The following is a 20029-nucleotide window of genomic DNA, read 5'->3' as shown; positions in this document are numbered from 1 at the left end:
TCATATTTGCCACTATCCCTCTAAATCCCTACTATCAATGTACTCGTGTAAAACTCTTTTAAATGTTGTTATTGTACGCCACAACCTTCTCCTCTGGCTTCTCATTCCATATACATGTCGCCCTCTGCATGAAGAAGTTTCCCCACAGGCCACTTTCACTTCTCATCTCAAAGCTATGCCTCACATGCCCTTTCAGTGAAAGATTCAGTGGAAAAAAAAAATGTTGTGCATTCATCCTATCTATACCCCTCATGATCATATGCACCTCTATAAGGTTATCTCTCAGTCTTCTACATTCCAAGGAATAAAATCATAGTGTGCCGAATCTCTCCGTATAACTCAGTCTCTCAAGTCCTGGCAGTATCCTTATAAATCTTCTCTGCGCTCTTTCCAGTTTGATGATGTCTTTCCTATAACAATACTCCACAGTACTCTAAACATCAACCTCTTGTGCAATTGCAACATAACATCCCAAATCCTATATTGAACATCCTGACTGATGAAGGCCAGCATTCCCAATGCCTTCTTCACCACACTGTTTACTTGTGATGCCATTTTTCAACAATGTTCTTGTACTCCCAGGTCCCTCTGTTCTACCACACTCCTCAGGATTTAACCATCCACTGCGTAGGTCTACCCTGATTTTATTTATTTATTTACCAATCCAGCACAGAGTAATCCCTTCCAGCCATTGAGCCACGCAGGCCCAGCAATTTACAGTGACCAATTAACCTACCCAATACATCTTTGAACTGTGGGAGGAAATCGGAGCTGCAGGAGGAAACCCACATATTCCATGGGGAGGACATATAGAGAGCCCTTGCAGATGGCGCCAGTATTGAACTCTGAACTCTGATGCTCCCAGCTCTAATAGCATTGTGTTAACCACTACACTACCCTGGCACCCGCGGCTACCATTTGACTTCCCAAAATGCAACACTTCGCACTTATCTGATTTGAAGTCCATTTGCTAGCCCTCAGCCCATTTACTAAGCTGATTAAGGTCCCCCTGTAATTTTCGATAACCTTCTTTGCTGTCTAAGATAACATCTGTTCACCACCTAACCAAGCCTTGTCCATTCACATCCAAATCAATTATATAAATAACAAGTGTTAGAGTGATTTTTGGGTTTAGCTTCAGCCACGAATCTTCAAAATCTGAATATAGATTGAAGATTAAATTTAAAATGTAGCTCTGAACAATGCGTTCCTAAAAGTCTTGAATCACAGACCAGAAAATGCTGTTTAAAATTCATTCAGATGTCTGGTGTGGGTGTCAATCGAGAGGTGTGAAGTTTGGGTGTAGTTTCAAAGAAAGTATTGTGGATGCATTGCAACTATGGAATTGTCCTTTGATGTATAGCACATAAAATATTGGGTAGCAATGGGTCAGCCAGACCTTTCCATTGAAAGAGTCTCAGTATGATGCCTGCTGTAACTTGTTTTGTCAAATAAAGAGGCTGCTTCATACCTACCAGTACTTCTCCACGGTGACTTCATTCACACAATAACAAAAAGGAATATAAGTCCCAGCACCAACCCCTGTGACCTCCAGTCTGAACAATAATCTTCAACCATCACTCTCTGCTTCCTACCATTGAACCAATTATGGATCCTATTTGTATCCCATGTGATTTAACCTTCCAGACTAACCTGCTGCATGGGACTTTGTCAAAGTCCTTGCTGAAGTCCATATAGGCACTGCCCAGTGTGCTATCCTCTACTATTTGTTTATTTACCTCTGAAAAACTATAGTAGATTTGTCAGACACAGTTTACCACACACAAAGCTGTAATAAAAGCTGTACCCATAATTAGTCCTTGCCTATCCAAGTGTTGATAAATCCTTGCCCTCAGAATCCCCTCCAGCAACTTACCCACTACTGATGTCAGGTTCGCCAGCTTGTAATTGTCTGTCTTTTCTTTGTTACCCTTCCTAAATAACAGTACAACATTAGCCACCCCCCAGTTTTCCAGAATTTCACCTGTGGCTAAGTATCTCTGCAAGGGCCTCCACATTTTTTCCATTGCTTCCCATAAGGTCCAAGGATGCATTTGGTCAGGCCTAGGAATTTAACCATCTTAATACACTTTTGGGCCACCAATATCTCCTCCCTGGTAATTTATTTCTCTCATTTATTTAACAATCATTGTTTTCTCCACAAAAAAATCTGATGAGAAATATTCATTAAAAATCTCATCCATCTCCTGTGGCTCCATATATGGACAGCCTTAATGATCTGTAAGGGGAGCTATTCTCTCCCTAGCCACCCTTTCACGCTTAGCCACTAGCTGGGCCTGGGACTTGATAAACAGTTCCTCATCTTTTTTTCTGGTCACCTCGTAATCTTCCAGCCTCAATATTAATTTCCGCAACCTCTGAAAACCCACTTGCTCTGTCTGTACCAGAAATGACCATTTTTTTTTGCAAGCCATCTGTTTGTGACATTAGTTCAGTGTTTCTCTCATGATTAGTTCATCCTGTTACTGAGCATGTCCCACAGCCCAATTCTCTGCAGCATTTTACAATTCTTTGTAACATCGACTTCTAATTTTCTCATTAACCAATCTAACCAAAATGTCCATACAGTTTATCCTCTTGGCAACCCTGACCTCACTCTATCACGGATATTTATTTCAACCCATCTATCCATTCACCACCTTCTCTGCAGTTTACTACTAACTTGTTTTCTCTCTTTTTCAAATCTGATAACGAGTCTTCAACTTGAAGTGATAGCTCTGTCATCCCACAGATGCCTGACCTGCAAAAATGTTTGCATCTCTTTTTCTGTTTTTACTATTAGAGTAGAGAAAAGATGTGACTGTCAATACTGTCTGCCATTACCAAATAGTCATTCGGGGGTTGTACAACATGTTAGGTTAATCTTGGAAAAGTATCCTTTAAAAACTTGTATTATTTTAACTTAATTGGTAAAGCAGTGAGTGTTTAAAGGTCACTTATAAGATATTGATGGTTAGATCAAAAATGCCTGACTCTAAAATTATCTCAACTAAATTATTTTAGTAAACACCAAATGCATTAGTCATAAATTCTTTCATTTTACACTTATTATGTTGTTGTATGGTATGTTAGAATTTAGGTGTTTATGCTCCATATATACGTTACTTCAAAATAACATATTTTTATTATTCATGGATCTCAGAAGGAATTCAAATTGTCAATACCACTGTGACCACAAAAAAGTTATGCACTATTGTTATGGCTGTATAATTCCATAAGACCCAAAACCAAGGTGCCAATGTGCCATCAGTTGTGGCAGCAAGACAACCTTTACATGTGTAGCTTTAAATTTTATACTTGCCACATGCCATTACTTCCAAGTTCCACTCTCCTCATAGTATGTGAATTTACAACAGGAAATCATTGCAAAATCATGACAATGAGAATTAAGTTTTTGTTTGTAGAAAGATACTCAGGCTGAGACTTTAAAACACATATGGAAAGGATGGGAGATAAACTATGTGATAAGATAGATAACAGAAAGCAAGAGAAGCACAAGAAAACGGGCAGTGGCCCACATTATACTGAGAAGGCTGGAAAAACACTTCTGCTCCTTCTGCCCAGAAAAATAATTCCAAATTCACAGTAACGCATAAAACAGAAAATGCTGGAAGAACTCAGCCAGTCATGCATCATCTGTAGAAAAAGAAATCAGTAACAAAATTAATTGTTTTCCAAACTTGTACTGTCTCTTCCTGTATTGCCTCAATTTCAAATCTAAAATAGCAATCTATATCTAAGAACTCTGTTGGTTGCATGTTGAAATGTGTTTACCATATGTTACATACCTTCAAACAGATGACACAAATCCAATTGTTGTGCATAAGAGCCAATGGGGCTTGCATGCATTGAAGTTGATCCCAGTTATTGTGCAACATTTTCAACTGAGAATTTAGAAGTATGATATTATTAGACCAAAGTTACTCTTTTAAAGCAGTGTTTGATCTGTCAAGATATGGAATGTAAGATTAAAGCTTTCAAAACAAAAATAGACCAAACAAAAATGTATTAAGTTATATATTTGAAAACTATTTACAAAGTAGACAATTTACAAAGAAAAGTTGAAGAAATACCTGCAGTAAAGAAAATATTAAGTAAACTACTTTAAAAATCAAGTAGTTCTCTTAAAAATAAATTAACAATAGATATGCCAAATTTAAAGCATTATTTAAGTTTAAACAGATTCTTCAATGGTCTTCAGAAGTTATGCTGAGTATTAGCTTTCATGGGGAAATTAGCAAAATAGGATTGAACAGGAAAAAAGATCTTATTCTAATGAATTTTCTCTTGCTTAATTATCAGATGAAATCAACTACCTTTGCGCAAAATCTTATTTATTTATTTGTAGGGTTGTGAATGCTGCAAGTCAACATTCATTGCCTGTTTTACCCTTACAGTTACTCCCACTATGCTTTTGAGTAAGGAGCTTCAAGATTTCAAGATGATATATTTCTAAGCAACACTTACAGTACGCTGGATGAACTCAGCAGGTCGGGCAGCGTCAGTGGAAACGACGAGTCGACGTTTCGGGCCGGAACCCTTCGTCAGGACTGAAGAATGAAGGAGTTGGAAGGATTTGAAGAATGCTTGTAGGTTCAGTTGAAAGACCAGTAATTTGAAAGACAAAGGGGTGGGCTTCCCCTCCCCCACCCTTTTGTCTTTCAAATTACTGATCTTTCAACTGAACCTACAAGCATTCTTCAAATCCTTCCACCTCCTTCATTCTTCAGTCCTGACGAAGGGTTCCGGCCCGAAACGTCGACTCGTCGTTTCCACTGATGCTGCCCGACCTGCTGAGTTCATCCAGCGTACTGTAAATGTTGCTTTGATCACAGCATCTGCAGATTATTTTGTGTTTATGATATATTTCTAAGACAAGATGGTATATGGGTTAGGAGACAACTTGATTTGGAAGTACATAAGGTGTTGTATTTGTTCAGGAACAGCTACTATCCCTCAACCATCAGGTTCTGGAACCAAAGGGATAACTTCACTCTATTTCACTTGCCCCATGATATGTTCCCACAGCCTATGGACTCACTTTCAAGGACTCTTCATCTCATGCTCTCAATATTTATTGCTTATTTTATATTATAAGTTCTTTCTTTTTGTATTTGCACAGTTTGTTGCTTTCTACACTCTGGTTGAGCACCCATTTTGGGGGGTCTTTCATTGATTCTGATATGGTTATTATTCTATAGATTTATTGAGTATGTCCACAAGAAAATGAATCACAGAGTTGTATATGGTGACATACAGTATATGTACTTTGACAATAAATTTACTTTGAGCTTTGAACTTTGTTCTCCTCGGTGATGAAGGTCACAGGTTTTGGAGGCGTTTTTGGAATAGCTTAGATGAATAACTGCTGTATGTTATGCAAGTGACAATGTGCCTATCTGGAATGTTGAGGGGGAACCAGCCTCCACTATCTTCTCAATTGCTCTCCAGATTAAACAATTTCCTTAGATCTTTTCTAAACTAATGTGTTTCCTCATTTAACTTGTGCCTCTGATCTTAGACATCCCTTTCATGGGGAAAAGTTTACCACTAATTGTCCTAACTATGCCTTTCATAATCTTGTATATTTCTCTCAAATCCCCACTTAGACTTCCCTGGTCCAAAGAAAACCAAATAGGTCTATCCAGTCTCTCCACATGACCGAAATGTGAAGAGAATTCCATCACATTTCTCACTTGTGTCTTATTTGGTTGAAAGGCTTTGGAATATCAGCAGGTAAATCATTTGCTGTACAATACCCAGAGTCTGAAGTAACCTTATATGGCACAGTTTTTACATGGTTGGTCCAGCTGAGTTTCTCATCAATACTGAGCCCCACAATGTTGATGATATGTTAGCCAGCAATTGTGAAGCCATGGATACCAAGGGTAGGTGGTTCAACTTTCTTTTGCTACTAATGATCATTTTTTGACATTTCTGATTTTTGTGCTGTGAATGCCTTTTGCCATTCAACAGCCTATGCTTGAGAGTTATCTCTGCTCTGGAGATTAGAGGGGTGAAATGAAATCAATCAGACAGATTGTGTGTGGGCTAGGAAAGATCAAACTACTTATTGCAGGGAATTCTATTTGTGAATGATTGAGCAGATCTCACAAAAGTGGAAAATTTACTGTTGTTCTGAGATTTTTGCAATTAATATAAAATTAATTAAGTTGGACATTTTGACTGGAAACAGGACTTTCTAGAGAAATAGGTTGGCAAGAGTTAACTCTCCAAGCACTGCAATAGAATATCAGTTAAGTTTGCTTTTAGAGTTTGTTTACCTTCTAAGAAAGCAGAATTACAAATGGATTCCATATGTTACGCTCAAGTTTACTACATTCGGTAATAATAATCAAACTCTATGGATGCATAACTTGAAAGCAATTAAAATATTTACTTAAAAATTAAATAACAAATCACTGGATTTAAATAGGTTGGCTTACATATTTATTACCTACTACATATTGGCTGACAATGTGTTTTAGTAGAGATTTAGTTTTCTTTTAGAAGTTATTAAAAGTCCCTTGAGTGTAATTAGTAGCACTGCAGGAGCATCTGATGTATTATTTCATTACATTCATACCTCACTCTGGCACTTTTTGGTTGTAGCATCTATTGTCCATAGGTTTAATGCATGAACTCTTGAAGGTAATTCCTGTGCAAATGTCTCCACTGATGTTGTACAGAGAGAACAGAGAATAGTCATATCACTACAAAGCCCCTCTCCAGGGTAGATTGCCTCTGAGCTCCTCTCCAGGAATGAAGGCCATACATTAACTACATTGCTACTTCTTCACATTGGAAATCCCTATCTAACACCACTGCAGTAGTATTTTGCCTTGTTATATTATAATTGCAGCATGTCCTCATTGTTAATACATTCCATGCAAATCTAAAGCTAACAGTGCTCCATTCTGGTAACAGTGAGGCTTTGAATATATTAAATTGGATGATGGGTTCCATATAAATATAAAAATGAGACCCCAGTATCAACACTTCATATCACACCTGATGCACATTTTTCTTTATTGAGAATTAAAATATATGTCATCATTGTTTGATTTAATTTCTAGTACAGTTCTGTGGCAGTCACTGCATTGAATTATTGCATTGCATATTTCTCATCTGAAGAAACTATTTTCATCTTTCACCAGTTTTGGAGTTAGTATTTTTGGACAAACATGGTGTATGCAATTTCAATAAAGCTGTGTTCCAATTGAAAAAAGGAATATAATTGCAATGATGCATCATCACTTCCTTGGAGGTTGAACGCGTTGTGCCTGTTTTTATATCCATTTTCTGATGAAGTTGTATGAACTCAGAAACTGTATCAGGCACTTAATCTGATGATTTTCCCTAATGTGGGTGTCATTTCCTCTTAAAAATTTACCAATATTAAGTAGATCATAAGGTTGTGCCATTGCCCTTCATTTTTAATCCTCTGGAAGCAGAGAGAATATTACAATGAAATTAGTGAATCATGATGAACCAGTTTAATAAAACCAATCATAAAGAATATTAGCAAATAAATATTTAGCATCATCCAGTGATGGTCTTTTATCATTGGTTTTTCATTGAATCATAAAGTTCTATTGCACTGAAATAGGTCTTTTGATCCAAATTATCCATGCCAAACAATATCTATGCTGATCCTACTTACCTGTATTATCCTATATCACCCTTTTCCTCTCCATTCTTTCTAATGCTACCACATCCTTCCTGTAGTGTGGTGACTAAAGCAACGTACGATACTCCAAGTACATTTTGACCAATATTTTGTACTGTGAGAGTAGCTTTGGCCCCTTATCTGAGAAAGGATGTACTAGCATTGGAGAGGGTCCAGAGGAAGTACTTGAGAATGATTCCAGGAACGAAAGGGTTAATGTATGCGGTGTATTTGATGGTTCTGGGCCTGTACTTGCTGAGGTTAGTAGAATGACGGGGGAGGGAAGGGAAGGGAAGGGAGGGGCAGATCTCATTGAAACCTATCAAATATTGAAAGGCCTAGATAAAGTGGATGTGGAGAGGATGTTTCCTAAAGTGGGGGAGTCTGGGACCAAAGGGTACAGTCTCAGAATACAAGGACGTCTCTTTAGAATAGAAATGATGAGGAATTTCTTCCGCTGGAGGATGGTGAATGTGTGGAATTCATCGCCACAGATGGCTGTGGAGGCCAAGTCATTGGGAAATTTGAAGCAGAGGTTAATAAGTTCTTAATTAGTCAGGGCATCAAAGGTTACAGGAAAAAGGTAGGAGAATGTTGTTGAGAAAGATAATAAATAAGCTATTATAGAATGGTGCAGCTGACTCAATGGGCCAAATAGCCTAATTTTGCTCCTAGTGTATGTCTTATGATCTTCTGGTCTTATGCTGCAACTTGATGTCTGAATTATTCTATCTAATGTCTCAGTCAAAGAAGGCAAGCACACTGAATACTTTCTTCACTGCCCTGTCCACCTGTATTGCTATTTTCAGGGAGCTGTGAACTTGCACCTCTAGATCCCTCTGTGGTTCAAGACACTTGAGGTTCTTGCCACTTACTCTAAAGGTCCTATTAGTTTTTGATGTCCCAAAATGCATTGCCTTACACTTGACTGGATTAAATTCCATCTGCCATTTCTCCACCGAACTTTCCAACATCCAAAAGTTGTATCATTTCACAATTTTCTTTGCTATCTGCTACAACAACAATTTTTAAGCCATCAGCAAACCTAATTAGATTAGATTATGGGGACACTCAGTCCTCATTTATTGTCATTTAGAAATGCATGCATGCATTAAGAAATGATACAATGTTCCTCCAGAGTGATAGCACAAAAAACCAAAGACTAACACTTACAAGACCACATAACTATTACACATAGTTACAGCAGTGCAAGGCAATACCATAATTTGATAAACAGCAGACCATGGGACCGGTTAAAAAAAAGTCTCAAAGTTCCGATCGACTCCCGATAGTCCCCGATAGCAGGCGGCAGAAGGGAGAAACTCTCTCTGCCATAAACCTCCAGGCACCAACAACTGTCAATGCATCGGAAGCACCGACCACAGCGGACTCTGAGTCCGTCTGAAAACTTCGAGCCTCCGACCAGCCCTTCGACACCAAGCACTGAGCAGCATCTCTGCCGAGCGCTTTGACCCCGTCCCGGCCACTGAGCAACAAGCAAAGCCGAGGATTCGAGGCCTTCCCCTCCGGAAATTCTGGATCACACAGTAACAGTGGCAGTGAAAAAGGCATTTCAGAAGTTTCTCCAGATGTTCCTCCATTCTGTCATGTCTGTCTCTATCAATTCAGAATTGTGCACGGCGCCCTACTTGACAGATTACAGATATCATTCACTGGAGTGGCCGTGCAAGCTGCATTGCACCGCCATCTTCTCCTCCTCCTACATAGTTTAATAATCAGTCCATCAACATTCTCATCCAAGACACTATACAGTATATGACAGACAATGGTGATTCCGACAGTACACCACTGATTATGGAGCTCCCAGTCAGAAAAACCCTCTTCCACAATTCTCTTCCTCCTCTCATCCAGCCAATTTTAGATCCAGTCTGCCCACGCATCTTGGATTCCATGAACCCTAATCTTCTGAACCAGCCTATCATTTGGGACTTTGCCAAAAGCCTTGTTAAAGTCCATGAACCATCATGTATGGCCCAGCCTATATTGATTTTCTTTGTTACCTCCTCAAAAAAAACTCAGTCAGATCTCATGCACAAAATCATGTTAACTTCTCATAATGAAGATAAATTCTATTCTTTAAAAGTAGTTTTTTTAATAATATTCCTACTATTGGGATGTCTCGGATCGGGTCCTGAATATTCTAAAGGGGAGGGTGAGCAGCCAGTTGTCTTGGTACATGTTGGTACCAATGACATAGATAGGACAAAGGAGGAGGTCCTGAAGAGAGATTTCCAGGAGTTAGGAAGGAAGCTGAGAAGCAGGACCTCCAGGGTAGTAATCTCGGGATTGCTACCTATGCCACGTGCTAACGAGGACAAGAATAGTCCGATCAGGCAGATGCATGCGTGGCTGAGAGACTGGTGTAAGGGGCAGGGCTTCAGATTCTTGGATAATTGGGATCTCTTCTGGGGGAAGTATGACCTGTTCAAAAAGGACAGGTTACACCTGAACCCGAAAGGGACCAATATCCTGGTGGGAAAGTTTAATAGAGCTGATAGGGAGGGTTTAAACTAATTTGGCAGGGGGATGGGAACTGGAATGACAGACCGGAGGAAGGGGAAAACAGAAATAAATCTAAGATAGTGAGCAGTAAAGATGTCAGGAAAGACAGGTAGGTGATGGGGTAAATTGGTAGCCATTGAGATGAGTTGCAGTGAAATCAAAGCGAAAAGTATCAAATACTGGTCTTAAGGTGTTGTACTTAAATGCACACAGCATAAGGAATAAGGTGGATGATCTTGTCGTACAGCTACAGATTGGCAGGTATGATATTGTGGCCATCACTGAGACGTGGCTAAAGGATGCATGTCTCTGGGAGCTGAATGTCCAAGGATACACAGTGGATTGGAAGGATAGGAAGGTAGGCAGAGGGGGAGGCGTGGCTTTATTGGTAAGAAATGATATTAAATCATTAGAAAGAGGTGATATAGGATCAGAAGGTGCAGAATCTTTATGGGTTGAGCTAAGAAATAGCAGGGATAAAAGGACCCTGATGGCAGTTATTTATAGGCCTCCAAACAGCTGCAGGGATGTGGACTACAAATTACAACTGGAAATAGAAAAGGCTTGTCAGAAGGGCAGTGTTATGATAATTGTGGGGGATTTTAACATGCGAGTGGATTGGGAAAATCAGGTCGGCACTGGATCTCAAGAGAGAGAATTTGTAGAATGTCTGCGAGATGGCTTTTTAGAACAGCTTGTTGTTGAGCCCACTAGGGGATCAGCTGTACTGGATTGGGTATTGTGTAATGAACCGAAGGTGATTCGAGAGATTGAGGTGAAGGAACCCTTAGGAGGCAGTGATCCTAACATGATTGAGTTCACTGTGAAATTTGAATAAGAGAAGCCGAAATCTGATGTGTTGGTATTTCAGTGGAGTAAAGGAAATTACAGTGGTGGGAGAGAGGAACTGGCCAAAGCTGACTGGAAAGGGACACTGGTGAGAAAAACAGCAGAGCAGCAGTGGCTGGAGTTTATGCCAGAAATGAGGAAGGTGCAAGACAGGTATATTCCAAAAAAGAAGAAATTTTCGAGTGGAAAAAGGATGCAACCGTAGTTGACAAGTCAAAGCTGAAGTTAAAGCAAAGGAGAGGACATACAAGGAAGCAAAAATTAGTGGGAAGACAAAGGATTGGGAAATTTTTAAAACCTTACAAAAGGAAACCAAGAAGGTCATTAAGAGGGTAGAGATTAACTATGAAAGGAAGTTAGCAAATAATATCAAAGAGGATAGAAACATAGAAACATAGAAAATAGGTGCAGGAGTAGGCCATTCGGCCCTTCGAGCCTGCACCGCCATTTATTATGATCATGGCTGATCTTCCAACTCAGAACCCCGCCCCAGCCTTCCCTCCATACCCCCGACCCCTGTAGCCACAAGGGCCATATCTAACTCCCTCTTAAACATAGCCGATGAACTGGCCTCAACAGTTTCCTGTGGCAGAGAATTCCACAGATTCACCACTCTCTGTGTGAAGAAGTTTTTCCTAATCTCGGTCCTAAAAGGCTTCCCCTTTATCCTCAAACTGTGACCCCTCGTTCTGGACTTCCCCAACATCGGGAACAATCTTCCTGCATCTAGCCTGTCCAATCCCTTTAGGATCTTATATGTTTCAATCAGATCCCCCCTCAATCTTCTAAATTCCAACGAGTACAAGCCCAGTTCATCCAGTCTTTCTTCATATGAAAGTCCTGCCATCCCAGGAATCAATCTGGTGAACCTTCTTTGTACTCACTCTATGGCAAAGATGTCTTCCCTCAGATTAGGGGACCAAAACTGCACACAATACTCCAGGTGTGGTCTCACCAAGGCCTTGTACAACTGCAGTAGTACCTCCCTGCTCCTGTACTCGAATCCTCTCGCTATAAATGCCAGCATACCATTCGCCTTTTTCACCGCCTGCTGTACCTGCATGCCCACTTTCAATGACTGGTGTATAATGACACCCAGGTCTCGTTGCACCTCCCCTTTTCCTAATCGGCCACCATTCAGATAATAATCTGTTTTTCTATTTTTGCCACCAAAGTGGATAACTTCCCATTTATCCACATTAAATTGCATCTGCCATGAGTTTGCCCACTCACCCAACCTATCCAAGTCACCCTGCATCCTCCTCACTGCTAACACTGCCACCCAGCTTCGTGTCATCCGCAAACTTGGAGATGCTGCATTTAATTCCCTCATCCAAGTCATTAATATATATTGTAAACAACTGGGGTCCCAGCACTGAGCCTTGCGGTACCCCACTAGTCACCGCCTGCCATTCTGAAAAGGTCCCGTTTATTCCCACTCTTTGCTTCCTGTCTGCTAACCAATTCTCCACCCACACCAATACCTTACCCCCAATACCGTGTGCTTTAAGTTTGCACACTTAAGTTTGCACTTGTGTGGGACCTTGTCAAAAGCCTTTTGAAAATCCAAATATACCACATCCACTGGTTCTCCCCTATCCACTCTACTAGTTACATCCTCAAAAAATTCTATGAGATTCGTCAGACATGATTTTCCTTTCACAAATCCATGCTGACTTTGTCCGATCATTTCACCGCTTTCCAAATGTGCTGTTATCACATCCTTGATAACTGACTCCAGCAGTTTCCCCACCACCGACGTTAGGCTAACCGGTCTATAATTCCCCGGTTTCTCTCTCCCTCCTTTTTTAAAAACTGGGGTTACATTAGCCACCCTCCAATCCTCAGGAACTAGTCCAGAATCCTACGAGTTTTGAAAAATTATCACTAATGCACCCACTATTTCTTGGGCTACTTCCTTAAGCACTCTGGGATGCAGACCATCTGGCCCTGGGGATTTATCTGCCTTCAATCCCTTCAATTTACCTAACACCACTTCCCTACTAACATGTATTTCGCTCAGTTCCTCCATCTCACTGGACCCTCTGTCCCCTACTATTTCTGGAAGATTATTTATGTCCTCCTTACTGAAGACAGAACCAAAGTAATTATTCAATTGGTCTGCCATGTCCTTGCTCCCCATAATCAATTCACCTGTTTCTGTCTGCAGGGGACCTACATTTGTCTTTACCAGTCTTTTCCTTTTTACATATCTATAAAAGCTTTTACAGTCCGTTTCTATGTTCCCTGCCAGTTTTCTCTCATAATCTTTTTTCCCCTTCCTAATTAAGCCCTTTGTCCTCCTCTGCTGAACTCTGAATTTCTCCCAGTCCTCAGGTGAGCCACTTTCTCTGGCTAATTTGTATGCTACTTCTTTGGAATTGATACTATCCCTAATTTCTCTTGTCAGCCACGGGTGCACTACCTTCCTTGATTTATTCTTTTGCCAAACTGGGATGAACAATTGTTGTAGTTCATCCATGCAACCTTTAAATGCTTGCCATTGCATATCCACCGTCAATCCTTTAAGTGTCATTTGCCAGTCTATCTTAGCTAATTCACGTCTCATACCTTCAAAGTTACCCCTCTTTAAGTTCAGAACCTTTGTTTCTGAATTAACTATATCACTCTCCATCTTAATGAAGAATTCCACCATATTATGGTCACTCTTACCCAAGGGGCCTCTCACGACAAGATCGCTAATTAACCCTTCCTCATTGCTCAAAACCCAGTCCAGAATAGCCTGCTCTCTAGTCGGTTCCTGAACATGTTGGTTCAAAAAACCATCCCGCATACATTCCAAGAAATCTTCTTCCTCAGCACCTTTACCAATTTGGTTCACCCAGTCTACATGTAGATTGAAGTCACCCATTATAACTGCTGTTCCTTTATTGCACACATTTCTAATTTCCTGTTTAATACCATCTCCGACCTCACTACTACTGTTAGGTGGCCTGTACACAACTCCCACCAGCGTCTTCTGCCCCTTAGTGTTACGCAGCTCTACCCATATCGATTCCACATCTTCCCGGCTTATGTCCTTCCTTTCTATTGCGTTAATCTCTTCTTTAACCAGCAACGCCACCCCACCTCCCCTTCCTTCATGTCTATCCCTCCTGAATATTGAATATCCCTGAACGTTGAGCTTCCATCCCTGGTCACCCTGGAGCCATGTCTCTGTGATCCCAACTATATCATAATCATTAGTAACAGTCTGCACTTTCAATTCATCCACCTTATTACGAATGCTCCTTGCATTGACACATAAAGCCTTCAGGCGCTCTTTTACAACTTTCTTAGCCCTTATACAATTATGTTGAAAAGTGGCCCTTTTTAATGCTTGCCCTGGATTTGTCGGCCTGCCACTTTTACTTTTCTCCTTTGTACTTTTTGCTTCTACCCTCACTTTACACCCCTCTGTCTCTCTGCACTGGTTCCCATCCCTCTGTTGTGAACTAACCTCCTCACGCCTAGCCTCTTTAATTTGATTCCCACCCCCCAACCATTCTAGTTTAAAGTCACCTCAGTAGCCCCCGCTAATCTCCCTGCCAGGATATTGGTCCCCCAGGATTCAAGTGTAACCCGTCCTTTTTGTACAGGTCACGCCTGCGCCAAAAGAGGTCCCAATGATCCAAAAACTTGAATCCCTGCCCCCTGCTCCAATCCCTCAGCCACGCATTTATCCTCCAGCTCATCGCATTCCTACTCTCACTGTCGCGTGGCACAGGCAGTAATCCCGAGATTACTACCTTTGCGGTCCTTTTTCTCAACTCCCTTCCTAGCTCCCTATATTCTCCTTTCAGGACCTCATCCCTTTTCCTACCTATGTCATTGGTACCTATATGTACCACGACCTCTGGCTCCTCATCCTCCCACTTCAGGATATCTTGGACACGATCAGAAATATCCCGGACCCTGGCACCAGGGAGGCAAACTACCATCCGGGTCTCTGGACTTCGTCCACAGAATCGCCTATCTGACCCCCTTACTAAAAGCTTTTTCAAGTATATAAATAGTAAAAGACAGGTGAGAGTAGATATAGGACCGATAGAAAATGATGCTGGAGAAATTATAATGGGAGATAAGGAGATGGCAGAGGAACTGAACCAGTATTTTGCATCAGTCTTCACTGAGGAAGACATCAGCAGTATACCGGACACTCAAGGGTGGCAGGGAAGAGAAGTGTGCGCAGTCACAGTTACGACAGAGAAAGTACTCAGGAAGCTGAATAGTCTAAAGGTAGATAAATTTCCCGGACCAGATGGATGCACCCGCGTGTTCTGAAGGAAGTAGCTGTGGAGATTGTGGAGGCATTAGCGATGATTTTTCAAAAGTCGATAGATTCTGGCATGGTTCCGGAGGACTGGAAGATTGCGAATGTCACTCCACTATTTAAGAAGGGGGCAAGGAAGCAAAATGGAAATTATAGACCTGTTAGCTTGACGTCGGTGGTTGGGAAGTTGTTGGAGTCGATTATCAAGGATGATGTTACAGAGTACCTGGAGCCATATGACAAGACAGGCAGAACTCAGCATGGATTCCTTAAAGGAAAATCCTGCCTGACAAACCTATTACAATTTTTTGAGGAAATTACCAGTAGGCTAGACAAGGGAGATGCAGTGGATGTCGTATATTTGGATTTTCAGAAGGCCTTTGACAAGGTGCCACACATGAGGCTACTCAACAAGATAAGAGCCCATGGAATTACGGGAAAGTTACATACGTGGATAGAGCGTTGGCTGATTGGCAGGAAACAGAGAGTGGGAATAAAGAGATCCTATTCTGGTTGGCTGCTGGTTACCAGTGGTATTCCACAGGGGTCCGTGTTGGGGCCGCTTCTTTTTACATTGTACATCAACGATTTGGATTATGGAATAGATGGCTTTGTGGCTAAGTTTGCTGATGATACGAAGATAGGTGGAGGGGCCGGTAGTGCTGAGGAAACGGAGAGTCTGAAGAGACTTGGATAGATTGGAAGAATGGGCAGAGAAGTGGCAAATGAAGTACAACGTTGGAAAGTGTATGGTTATGCACTTTCGCAGAAAAAAAAAACGGGCAGACTATTATTTAAATGGGGAAAGAATTCAAAGTTCTGAGATGCAACGGGACTTGGGAGTCCTCGTACAGGATACCCTTAAAGTTAACCTCCTGGTTGAGTCAGTAGTGAAGAAGGCAAATGCAATGTTGGCATTCATTTCTGGAGGAATAGAGTATAGGAACAGGGATGTGATGTTGAGGCTCTATAAGGCACTAGTGAGACCTCACTTGGAGTACTGTGGGCAGTTTCGGTCTCCTTATTTAAGAAAGGATGTGCTGACGTTGGAGAGGGTACAGAGAAGATTCACTAGAATGATTCCGGGAATGAGAGGGTTAACATATGAGGAACGTTTGTCTGCTCTTGGACTGTATTCCTTGGAGTTTAGAAGAATGAGGAGAGACCTCATAGAAACATTTTGAATGTTGAAAGGCATGGACAGAGTGGATGTGGCAAAATTGTTTCCCATGATGGGGGAGTCTAGTACTAGAGGGCATGACTTAGGATTGAAGGGCGCCCATTCATAACAGAAATGCAAAGAAATTTTTTTTAGTCAGAGAGTGGTGAATCTATGGAATTTGTTGCCATAGGCAGCAGTGGAGGCCAAGTCACTGGGTGTATTTAAGGCAGAGATTGATAGGTATCTGAGTAGCCAGGGCATCAAAAGTTATGGTGAGAAGGCGGGGGAGTGGGACTAAATGGGAGAATGGATCAGCTCATGATAAAATGGCAGAGCAGACTCGATGGGCTGAATGGCCAACTTCTGCTCCTTTGTCTTATGGTCTTATTGATGTAAGACTTACCAGTCTGTAGTTTCCAGGTTTATGCCTACTTCCCTTTTTTGAATAAAGAGACAACATTGGCTATCCTCCAGTCCTCTAATATTTCACCAATGATAAAGAAAGGTGCAAACCACTTTGTTAGAGCCCCAGCAATTTCCTCCTTTTCTCCCATTGCATCCTGAAATAGATCCTGTTCTCACATAAACCAAACAGACCAACGCCGAGAAATATTGGAAATATTGCATTAATATGGCCAATAGCAATTTCAATTATTTTAATGAAAACGGAGGTCTGAAAGGAAACAAGTAGCAGGTACATTGCCAAATTTTTAAGATAATCAATATTAATATTTGGCATAACTGACATCAGCTCTGGGATTTTCACACATGCATCAACAAAGGTGAAAATCCCTAAATTGTTATCAGTTATTTGCTCTGGCAGCATGCTTTGATCTAATCCAGGGCTGTTCATGAAGAGTGGGAGAGGAAACTTAGGCTAACTGCCTGAACCTGCAGCTCACATTTTCTGTAACAATCACAGGGGATATAAACACTGTACTCCTCTTGATGTCATGGAAGGCAATGAGTGTGATGGTCTCAGATAATTTAGAAAAGAATATTTCATATGTTTAAGATAATGTTTAAGATAATTCTTTAGATTTTTTTCATCAAATTGTTTTTGAATTTTTAGTCAATTTTTATACATCCTGACAAGTATTTTTTAAACAAGTTCAATTCATTTTTTAAAGTTTTTATGATTTTTTTCAAAAATATGTGAATGTTTCTGAATGCCTCAAAGCATTTAGATTATTTGACAGTACTGCTAAGGACTAGAGATTTATTGAATCAGTTGTCATTTTATTTTACTCTGTAAGTGGTGCTTGTTTTGGCCACTCACAGACTGGAAACTGGATCCATTAGTGCTCATTTTCAGGATTGCAATTGCACCCAAATGAGATTTAACTTAAGTTACATTGCATTAACAATCACTTCCCATCAGGAAATTGGCCTGAACACTTCTGTGTGCAATTCACCTTAGCACATCTAATAATTTCCCAACGTCAGAGGCACACCTCCTAACATCACAAATCAAGCAAAGTACATTACTTTTCTTACCAGTATAAGTTGAAGCTTTTGTGTGCAATCTACAACAATGAAATATTGGTGGGGTGGTCCATGTTGGGACCGCTTTGTTTTACATTATATGTCAGTGATTTGGATGACAGAATTAGATGTGCTGTCATTGGAGAGAGAGAGACAAGGAATTATTCCAGCAATGAAAGAGTTAATGTGTGTACTTACTGGAATTTAGAAGAATCGGGGGGATCTCATTCAAATCTATTGAATATTGAAAGGCCTGCATAGAGTGGATTTGGAGAAGATGTTGCTATAGTGGGGGATTGTAAGACCAGAGGGCATAGCCTTAGAATAGAGGGACATCTCTTTAGAAAAGAGAGACATCTCTTTAGAATAGAGATGAGAAGGAATTTCTTCAACCAGAGAATGGCAAATCTGTGGAATTCATTGCCACAGATGTATGTGGAGGCCAAGTCATTGGGTATATTTAAAGCAGAGGTTGATAAGTTCTTGATTAGTCTGGGTGTCAAAGACTACAGGGAGAAGTCCTCATCCAGGTCTTTTATAAAAAACACGAAGAGAAGGTGACCAGTGGTGTGCTTCTGGGATCTGTTCTGGGACACCTTCTCTTCGTGATTTTTATGAATAACCTGGATGAGGAAGTGGAGGGATGGGTTAGTAAATTTGTTGATGATACAAATGTTGGGGGTGTTGTGGATAGTGTGGAGGGCTATCAGAGGTTACAGCGGGACAATGATAGGATGCAAAACTGGGCTGAGAAGTGCAAATGGAGTTCAACCCAGATATGTGTGAGGTGGTTCATTTTGGTAGGTCAAATATGATGGCAGAATATTGTGTTAATGGTAAGTCTGTTGGCAGTGTGGAGGATCAGAGGGATCTTGGGGTCCGACCAAAGAAAGCTCAAAGCTGCTGCGCAGGTTGACTCTGTGGTTAAGAAGGCATACGGTGCATTGGCCTTCATCAATCGTGGGATTGAGTTTAAGAGCCGAGAGGTAATGTCACAGCTTTATAGGACCCACTTGGTGTACTGTGCTCAATTCTGGTCACTTTACTACAGGAAGGATGTAGAAACTATAGAAAGGGTGCAGAGGAGATTTACAAGGATGTTGCCTGGATTGGGAAGCATGCCTTATGAGAATAGGTTGAGTGAACTCGGCCTTTTCTCCCTGGAGTGTCAGAGGATGAGAGGTGACCTGATAGAGGTGTATAAGATGATGAGAGGCATTAATCGTGTGGATAGTCAGAGGCTTTTTCCCAGGGCTGAAATGGCTAACACAAGAGGGCACAGTGTTAAGGTGCTTGGAAGTAGGTACAGAGGAAATTTCAGGGGTAAGCTTTTTATACAGAGAGTGGTGAGTGTGTGGAATGGGCTGCCAGCAATAGTGGTGGAGGCAGATACGATAGAGACTGCTGGATAGGTGCATGGAGCCTAGAAAAATAGAGGGCTATGGGTAACCCTAGGTAATTTTTAAAGTAAGATGATGTTCAGCACAGCATTGTGGGCTGAAGGGCCTGCATTGTGCTGTAGGTTTTCTATGTTTCTAAGGCAGGAGAATGCAGTTGAGCGGGATAATAAATCAGCCATGATAGAATGGCAGAGCAGACTTAGTAGGCTGAATGGTCTAATTTTGTTCCTATGTTTTATGGTCTTATACCATGTCTGTTTGTAGTATCTGTTTCTTACTTAAGTGGCACTCCGTTGATATTAGGAAGTTCAGGTATTTTCCATGAGTTTACAGAGTTTCCTTAAGCTAGAAGAAACTGCTTGGTATTTAGCTACTGAGATACTCTTCCCATTTGTGCCTCAGTGGTGAAACTGTCAAATGTGCTGAAGTGGCATCCCTGGCAGCAATATATTTCTGAATATTATGATAATTTTTGCTAATGACTAGCTGTGCAAGATGGGTTTGGGGCAAAGACATGCTCATCTGAAAACTGACTACTCACCAAGGAGTCTTAGGAGACACCAAATGCAGCCAAGACACTCTGACAAACATTTATAAACCTGATTTCAGTGATGATCTAGCAGTATCTCAGCACTGTAACATACCTT

At 40.9% G+C, this 20029-nt stretch overlaps 1 protein-coding gene across 1 annotated transcript in view; it reads left to right on the top strand.

Annotated features, from left to right (window-relative positions):
* odad2 (outer dynein arm docking complex subunit 2) overlaps window positions 1-20029 on the top strand; it is a 277448-nt gene that overhangs the window by 256446 nt on the left and 973 nt on the right. The gene's annotated exons all lie outside the window — the stretch shown is intronic.

This window comes from Mobula hypostoma, chromosome 3 (genome assembly GCF_963921235.1).
Source record: "Mobula hypostoma chromosome 3, sMobHyp1.1, whole genome shotgun sequence".
Lineage (NCBI taxonomy): Eukaryota > Metazoa > Chordata > Chondrichthyes > Myliobatiformes > Myliobatidae > Mobula > Mobula hypostoma.
This window is presented reverse-complemented; position numbering and strand designations above follow the sequence as displayed.